A 9761-nucleotide genomic window follows, 5' to 3' on the forward strand; every position below is an offset into this window, starting at 1 on the left:
GGTTAACTGGTCTAGGAACAGTGGGTTAACTGGTCTAGGAACAGTGGGTTAACTGGTCTAGGAACAGTGGGTTAACTGGTCTAGGAACAGTGGGTTAACTGGTCTAGGAACAGTGGGTTAACTGGTCTAGGAACAGTGGGTTAACTGGTCTAGGAACAGTGGGTTAACTGGTCTAGGAACAGTGGGTTAACTGGTCTAGGAACAGTGGGTTAACTGGTCTAGGAACAGTGGGTTAACTGGTCTAGGAACAGTGGGTTAACTGGTCTAGGAACAGTGGGTTAACTGGTCTAGGAACAGTGGGTTAACTGGTCTAGGAACAGTGGGTTAACTGGTCTAGGAACAGTGGGTTAACTGGTCTAGGAACAGTGGGTTAACTGGTCTAGGAACAGTGGGTTAACTGGTCTAGGAACAGTGGGTTAACTGGTCTAGGAACAGTGGGGTTAACTGGTCTAGGAACAGTGGGTTAACTGGTCTAGGAACAGTGGGTTAACTGGTCTAGGAACAGTGGGTTAACTGGTCTAGGAACAGTGGGTTAACTGGTCTAGGAACAGTGGGTTAACTGGTCTAGGAACAGTGGGTTAACTGGTCTAGGAACAGTGGGTTAACTGGTCTAGGAACAGTGGGTTAACTGGTCTAGGAACAGTGGGTTAACTGGTCTAGGAACAGTGGGTTAACTGGTCTAGGAACAGTGGGTTAACTGGTCTAGGAACAGTGGGTTAACTGGTCTAGGAACAGTGGGTTAACTGGTCTAGGAACAGTGGGTTAACTGGTCTAGGAACAGTGGGTTAACTGGTCTAGGAACAGTGGGTTAACTGCCTGTTCAGGGGCAGAATGACAGATTTTTACCTTGTCAGCTCAGGGATTCGATCGTGCAACCTTTCGGTTACTAGTCCAACGCTCTAACCACCTGCCGCCCCTTCTTGTCTTTGAACGTGAGCAATTTCACCACTATAGATCTGGGGCGACGATCAGGGAAGAAGGTGCGATGCGCCGTCTCCATCTCGATGAGTTTAGGGTCCAGTTTGAGTTGCCAGAACTTTCTTGGCCTTGACTTCTGCATCATGCCAATATTCAGTCTTTACGTCCTCAATTCCATTTATTAAAATTCTATATTGCGTCTCGAATGGTTTTCGAGGTAGTCTACTTTGGAAGAGTGCTTGTCAAATGTTGTTTGAAAAATTGTGAAATCCTCTGACATGGTTTTGAATGACATTCACGCCCTTCACCTCCTCCACCTCTGGCTGCGTAAATTCCAAACTGTGTTTAAATTCCATTATATCCATAAACAGATCACCAACTGTTTTGTTGGTAGAATCCATAAAGAGTTGCAGGAAGGACTTATTTACCTGCAGATCTATCAGATCCTGATGAACTGTTGTTGACCCAGTAGTCTGTGTAGTGTAGTGTTGACCCAGGAGTTTATGGAGTGTAGTGTTGACCCAGGAGTTTATGGAGTGTAGTGTTGACCCAGGAGTTTATGGAGTGTAGTGTTGACCCAGGAGTTAATAGTGTAGTGTTGACCCAGTAGTTAATAGAGTGTAGTGTTGACCCAGTAGTTAATAGAGTGTAGTGTTGACCCAGTAGTTAATAGAGTGTAGTGTTGACCCAGTAGTTAATAGAGTGTAGTGTTGACCCAGTAGTTAATAGAGTGTAGTGTTGACCCAGTAGTTAATAGAGTGTAGTGTTGACCCAGTAGTTAATAGAGTGTAGTGTTGACCCAGTAGTTAATAGAGTGTAGTGTTGACCCAGTAGTTAATAGAGTGTAGTGTTGACCCAGTAGTTAGTGACCCAGTAATTATTCGAGTGTAGTGTTGACCCAGTAGTTAATGGAGTGTAGTGTTGACCCAGTAGTTTGTGGAGTGTAGTGTTGACCCAGTAGTTTGTGGAGTGTAGTGTTGACCCAGTAGTTCGTGGAGTGTACTGTTGACCCAGTAGTTCGTGGAGTGTACTGTTGACCCAGTAGTTCGTGGAGTGTACTGTTGACCCAGTAGTTCGTGGAGTGTAGTGTTGACCCAGTAGTTAATAGAGTGTAGTGTTGACCCAGGAGTTAATAGAGTGTAGTGTTGACCCAGTAGTTAATAGAGTGTAGTGTTGACCCAGTAGTTAATAGAGTGTAGTGTTGACCCAGTAGTTCGTGGAGTGTACTGTTGACCCAGTAGTTCGTGGAGTGTACTGTTGACCCAGTAGTTCGTGGAGTGTACTGTTGACCCAGTAGTTCGTGGAGTGTAGTGTTGACCCAGTAGTTAATAGAGTGTAGTGTGACCCAGTAGTTTGTGGAGTACTGTTGACCCAGTAGTTCGTGGAGTGTAGTGTTGAGTAGTTAATAGAGTGTAGTGTTGACCCAGTAGTTTGTGGAGTGTACTGTTGACCCAGTAGTTCGTGGAGTGTAGTGTTGACCCAGTAGTTTGTGGAGTGTAGTGTTGACCCAGTAGTTAGTGGAGTGTAGTGTTGACCCAGTAGTTTGTGGAGTGTAGTGTTGACCCAGTAGTTTGTGGAGTGTAGTGTTGACCCAGTAGTTCGTGGAGTGTACTGTTGACCCAGTAGTTCGTGGAGTGTAGTGTTGACCCAGTAGTTCGTGGAGTGTACTGTTGACCCAGTAGTTAATAGAGTGTACTGTTGACCCAGTAGTTCGTGGAGTGTAGTGTTGACCCAGTAGTTTGTGGAGTGTAGTGTTGACCCAGTAGTTAATAGAGTGTAGTGTTGACCCAGTAGTTCGTGGAGTGTAGTGTTGACCCAGTAGTTCGTGGAGTGTAGTGTTGACCCAGTAGTTCGTGGAGTGTACTGTTGACCCTGTAGTTCGTGGAGTAGTTGACCCAGTAGTTAATAGAGTGTAGTGTTGACCCAGTAGTTCGTGGAGTGTACTGTTGACCCAGTAGTTCGTGGAGTGTAGTGTTGACCCAGTAGATCATGGAGTGTGGTGTTGACCCAGTAGTTCGTGGAGTGTAGTGTTGACCCAGTAGTTTGTGGAGTACTGTTGACCCTGTAGTTCGTGGAGTGTAGTGTTGACCCAGTAGTTAATAGAGTGTAGTGTTGACCCAGTAGTTCGTGGAGTGTACTGTTGACCCAGTAGTTCGTGGAGTGTAGTGTTGACCCAGTAGATCATGGAGTGTGGTGTTGACCCAGTGTGGAGTGTAGTGTTGACCCAGTAGTTTGTGGAGTGTTTGACCCTGTAGTTCGTGGAGTGTAGTGTTGACCCAGTAGTTAATAGAGTGTAGTGTTGACCCAGTAGTTAATAGAGTGTAGTGTTGACCCAGTAGTTCGTGGAGTGTACTGTTGACCCAGTAGTTCGTGGAGTGTACTGTTGACCCAGTAGTTCGTGGAGTGTACTGTTGACCCAGTAGTTCGTGGAGTGTAGTGTTGACCCAGTAGTTAATAGAGTGTAGTGTTGACCCAGTAGTTAATAGAGTGTAGTGTTGACCCAGTAGTTAATAGAGTGTAGTGTTGACCCAGTAGTTAATAGAGTGTAGTGTTGACCCAGTAGTTAATAGAGTGTAGTGTTGACCCAGTAGTTAATAGAGTGTAGTGTTGACCCAGTAGTTCGTGGAGTGTAGTGTTGACCCAGTAGTTCGTGGAGTGTACTGTTGACCCAGTAGTTTGTGGAGTGTACTGTTGACCCAGTAGTTAATAGAGTGTACAGTTGACCCAGTAGTTCGTGGAGGTAGAGTTGACCCCGTGGAGTGTACTGTTGACCCTGTAGTTTGTGGAGTGTACTGTTGACCCAGTAGTTAATAGAGTGTACAGTTGACCCAGTAGTTCGTGGAGTGTAGAGTTGACCCAGTAGTGGAGTGTAGTGTTGACCCAGTAGTTAATAGAGTGTAGTGTTGACCCAGTAGTTCGTGGAGTGTAGTTGACCCAGTAGAGTGGAGTGTAGTGTTGACCCAGTAGTTTGGAGTGTAGTGTTGACCCAGTAGTTCGTGGAGTGTGGTGTTGACCCAGTAGTTAATAGAGTGTACTGTTGACCCAGTAGTTCGTGGAGTGTAGTGTTGACCCAGTAGTTCGTGGAGTGTACTGTTGACCCTGTAGTTCGTGGGAGTGTAGTGTTGACCCAGTAGTTAATAGAGGGTAGTGTTGACCCAGTAGTTAATAGAGTGTATTGTTGACCCAGTAGTTAATAGAGTGTATTGTTGACCCAGTAGATAATAGAGTGTAGTGTTGACCCAGTAGTTCGTGGAGTGTACTGTTGACCCAGTAGTTCGTGGAGTGTACTGTTGACCCAGTAGTTCGTGGAGTGTACAGTTGATACGTACTCCTCTTCCCCATTGAGCTTTGTAGTGTTTTTTTGTCTAGTGTAAGCCATGATATACAAGCTTGTTTTGAGCAAAAATATGTTCCCAAATACAACCCACACGGTTCTGTGAAAAACAGTATTTTACAATCCCTGATGTCTCTCTGGAAATATATTCTCGCCCTGAGCTCATCTATTTTATTATCCAGAGACTGGAAATAGCAAGTAATATGCTCGGAAGCGGAGGATGTTGTGCGCGTCTCCTGAGGTGGACTAGAAGTCCATTCCGAATACCTCTTCTCCGCCAGGTGGCGTCTTGCAGCAGCCTCTGGGATAAATAAAATTTCCCTGGGGGGGTACAAACAAAGGATCTAATTCAGGGGAAGTCGTAATCCTGGTCGTATTGCTGGTGAGTTACCGCCACTCTGATATCCAAACGTTCTTTATGGATGCACCGAAACTTCAGAAAGAGACTCAGGAAGTCAATCGCTGGTGAATTAAGTTCCTGACAATCAAATAATAAATCAAAATCACAAAAAAAAATGTTTACGTGTCTTGATCCTTCTGTAATTTACATCAAAAATAGAGATTATGTTCCTTAAAATAGTGAAATTCTCCTTTAAGTGATTCTTAGTTATATTACGTTTGATGCTCTGAGGCATACGTCGAAATTGCTAAGCAATGTACTTTGAAGTAGTGATGTCACTTTGAAGTAGTGATGTCACTTTGAATTAGTGATGTCACTTTGAAGTAGTGATGTCACTTTGAAGTAGTGATGTCACTTTATCACAAGAACTCAATGACGTCCGACGCTTTGTTTCGTTGAACAGCCACCTGATTGGTTTGGTAGAAGACAAAAAAAGGGCTACGCTATGGGATGTGGGACGTTATCTTTAATCATTTGACTTCTCTAAATTAATTCGACCACTAGGTGCCACTAGTGTACACTGTGTTGCTGAAAGTCTCAATGGCCCAAGAAGCTCAGTTCTGGTTATTCCCCATCTGCACTACCTTCATACCACCAGCAGGTGGGAGCACTCACCAAGGAAGGACGGCCTCCACATTAGGGTTACTTAGTACGGAGGAGAGAGTGTGTGTGTGTGTGTGTGTGTGTGTGTGTGTGTGTGTGTGTGTGTGTGTGTGTGTGTGTGTGTGTGTGTGTGTGTGTGTGTGTGTGTGTGTGTGTAAATACAGTAAGGAGTTGTTTCCCCTCTAGATTTTGTTGGACACTGTAATTATGCTGCCAGTTACATAACAGAGAAAATAACAGACGCCACACACACACACCACCAGGGTTGGGTAGGATTCTTTCTAAATGTAATAAACAAGTAATTTGGGGATTTCTTCTTTTTATTTAACCTTTATTAATACAGATTTTTCTCATTGAGATAACATCTCTTTTCCAAGAGAGACCTGGTCCAATAGCAGCAGGGGGAACAACGTTTCAGACAAAACAACTTACATTCACTAACACAACATTAAACAAAACTATAAACACACATACAATAATTACATATTATGTTTAAAAAAAAAAACGAAACTGATGACTAAAAAAAAAACAGCTGTCAAGTGTTTAAACTCCACCAACGAAACTCAATCTTCAAACTAACTAATACTATTTCTACCATGACCTGTTCTAGTTTTTGGTACTGTTAGAAGCAACTGGGGCGGCAGCGTAGCCTAGTGGTTAGAGTGTTGGACTAGTAACCGGAAGGTTGCGAGTTCAAAACCCCTGACAAGGTACAAATCTGTCGTTCTGCCCCTGAACAGGCAGTTAACCCACTGTTCCCAGGCCGTCATTGAAAATAAGAATATGTTCTTAACTGACTTGCCTGGTTAAATAAAGGTAAAAAAAATTACAAATTAAAAAAAGAAAATGAGAATTGGACCGTAATTGATATTTATTTACCAACCTGATTAAAAAAAAGAACAGAGATAAAATCACCACAAACTCAAATCAAATCCAGTTTTATTTGTCACGATTTGTACAGAATTTGACCAGTGGAGAATGCTGAGGGGAACAGGCTCAAAGTGATCTGTTCTATTGGCCAACGGGACATTACAAACTGTAATATCTTATGTTTCACCAAATGCTGAACGACGACAGATAATATAGAGCTGGAGGGATTTTCAATGCACCGGCAGAACAGGGAAGCTACATGTCCAACGGGACATTAAGTAAGACAAGGGGACGAGGGGTGGGGGGTCTCTGTCTTTTTGTCAATAACAGCTGGTGCAGCTGTATATAAACCGATGCTAGCACTATAACCACACTCAACCAGCTGTACAAGGCCACTCAACCAGCTGTACAAGGCCACTCAACCAGCTGTACAAGGCCACTCAACCAGCTCTACAAGGCCACTCAACCAGCTCTACAAGGCCACTCAACCAGCTGTACAAGGCCACTCAACCAGTTGTATAAGGCCACTCAACCAGCTGTACAAGGTCACTCAACCAGCTGTACAAGGCCACTCAACCAGCTGTATAAGGCCACTCAACCAGCTGTACAAGGCCACTCAACCAGCTGTACAAGGCCACTCAACCAGCTGTACAAGGCCACTCAACCAGCTGTACAAGGCCACTCAACCAGCTGTACAAGGCCACTCAACCAGCTGTATAAGGCCACTCAACCAGCTGTATAAGGCCCCTCAACCAGCTGTATAAGGCCCCTCAACCAGTTGTATAAGGCCCCTCAACCAGTTGTATAAGGCCCCTCAACCAGCTGTATAAGGCCCCTCAACCAGTTGTATAAGCCCCCCAAACAAGCTGTATAAGGCCACTCACCATAAGCAAATAAGAAAATGCTCATCCAGAAGTGGTGCTCCTCGTGGCCGGGGACAAATCCGTTTTACCTCATTTTTATCAGCATGTCACATGTGCAACCAGAGGAAAACAAACTCTAGACGACCTTTACTCCACACACAGAGACGCATACAAAGCTCTCCCTCGCCCTGCATTTGACAAATCTGACCAGAATCCTATCCTCCTGATTCCTGCTTACAAGCAAAAACTTAAGCAGGACATACCAGTGACTCGCTCAACACGGAAGTGGTCAGATGACGCTGATGCTAAGCTACAGGACTGTTTTGCTACCACAGACTGGAATATGTTCCCAGGACTCATCCGATTGTATTGAAAAGTATACCACCTCAGTAATCGGCTTCATCAATAAGTGCATCGATGACGTCGTCCCCACAGTGCCCGTACGTACATATCCCAACCAGAAGCCATGGATTACAGGCAACCTTCGCATCAAGCTAAAGGCTAGAGCTTTCAAGGAGTGGGACACGAATCTGGATGCTTATAACAAATCCAGCTATCCCTCAGACAACCCATCAAACAAGCAAAGCGTCAATACAGGATGAAGATTGAATCGTACTACACCGGCTCTGATGCTTGTCGGATGTGGCAGGGCTTGAAAACTATTACGGACTACAAAGGGAAGCCCAGACGCGAGCTGCCCAGTGACGCGAGCCTACCAGACAAGCTAAATGCCTTTTATGCTCGCTTCGAGGCAAGCAACACTGAAGCATGCAAGAGAGCACCAGCTGTTCTGGATGACTGTGTGATAACGCTCTCAGTAGCCAATGTGAGCAAGACCTTTAAACAGGTCAACATTCACAAAGCCACAAGGCTAGATGGATTACCAGGACGTGTACTCTGAGCATGCGAGGACGAGCTGGCAAGTGTCTTCACTGACATTTTCAACCTATATGTTTCAAGCAGACCATCATAGTCCTGTGCCCAAGGAAGCGTAGGTAACCTGCCTAAATTATTACCGCCCCGTAGCACTCACGTCGGTAGCCATAAAGTGCCTTGAAAGGCTGGTAGTGGCTCATATCATTAGCATCCTCCCGGATACCCTAGACTAATTCTCATACTGCCCCAACAGATCCACAGATGACGCAATCTCAATCGCACTCCACACTGCCCTTTCCCACCTGGACAAAAGGAACACCTATGTGAGAATGCTGTTCACCACAGTGCCCTCCAAGCTCATCACTAAGCTAAGGATCCTGGGACTGAACACCTCTCTCTGCAACTGGATCCTGGACTTCCTAACGGGCCACCCACCAGGTGGTAAAGGTAGGCAACAACACGTCTGCCACACTGATCCTCAACACTGGGACCCCTCAGGGATGTGTGCTTAGTCCCTTCCTGTACTCCCTGTTCGCCCACGACTGCGTGGCCAACCACAACTCCAACACCATCATTCATTTGCTGACAACACAACAGTGGTAGGTCTGATTACCGACAACAATGAGACAGCCTATAGGGAGGAGCTCAGAGACCTGGCAGTGTGGTGTCAGGACAACCTCTCCCTCAATGTGAGCAAGACAGAGGAGCTGATCGTGGAATACAGTAAAATGTAGGCCGAACGGGCCCGCATCAACATCGACGGGGCTGTAGTGGAGCAGGTCGAGAGCTTCAAGTTCCTTGGTGTCCACATCACCAACAAACTATCATGGTCCAAACACACCAAGACAGTCATGAAGAGGGGCACGACAACACCTTTTCCCCCTTAGGAGACTGAAAAGATTTCGCATGGGTCCCCAGATCCTCAAAAAGTTCTACAGCTGCACCATCGAGAGCATCCTGACCGGTTGCATCACCACCTGGTATGGTAACTGCTCTGCTCTGATCGTACGGTGCTACAGAGGGTAGTGCGTTTGGCCCAGTACATCACTGGGGCCAAGTGTAACGGATGTGAAATGGCTAGCTAGTTAGCGGTGTTCGCGGTATGGCAACTTTTGGACCATGTTAGTTTGTTGGTGATGTGGACACCAAGGAACTTGAAGCTCTCGACCTGCTCCACTAAAGCCCCGTCGATGAGAATGGGGGCGTGGCTCAGTCCTCCTTTTCCTGTAGTCAACAATCATCTGTGTGTAGTCTGTCTAGTTGACTAGTAGCAACATGTCAGCTATTGTCAGACAGGTCTCCACAGAAACTTGGCTGCTACAGTCACATGGACTATAAATCAGATGACTACTGTTAAGAACAGGCGGGGTGTGTGTGTGTCAGTGAGGTGACTGGGTTCAGTGGTGTTACCAGAGAATATCAGCTAAATGGGTTCTGGACAAATATAAAGTTAACAGGCTAAAGCTGTCTCCTGACTACAGAACCAGTCAACAGTCATTCAAGGATTTTTCTTTATTTTTTTACTATTTTATACATAATAGTGAAGACATCAAAACTATGAAATAACACATATGGAACCCCCAAAAAAGTGTTAAACAAATCAAAATATAATTTATATTTGAGATTCTTCAAACGATGGGGGAGAGGAGGAGAGGACGAGGGGAGGGGAGAGGAGGAGGGGAGGGGAGAGGAGAAGAGGACGAGGGGAGGGGGAAAGGAGAGAATAATGGGAGAGGACGAGGGGAGGGGTAGAGGACGAGGGGAGGTGAGGGGAAGGGAGGGGAGAGGAGAAGAGAGGAAAAGAGAAGGGGAGAGGAAGGACCCCCCACTCCAAACAGACACATGCCCTTGGTAGCAGCTTACTTGCTGTGAGGAAGTTAAAATGGGAAATTGAAAG

Source organism: Oncorhynchus keta, chromosome 21 (genome assembly GCF_023373465.1).
Source record: "Oncorhynchus keta strain PuntledgeMale-10-30-2019 chromosome 21, Oket_V2, whole genome shotgun sequence".
NCBI lineage: Eukaryota > Metazoa > Chordata > Actinopteri > Salmoniformes > Salmonidae > Oncorhynchus > Oncorhynchus keta.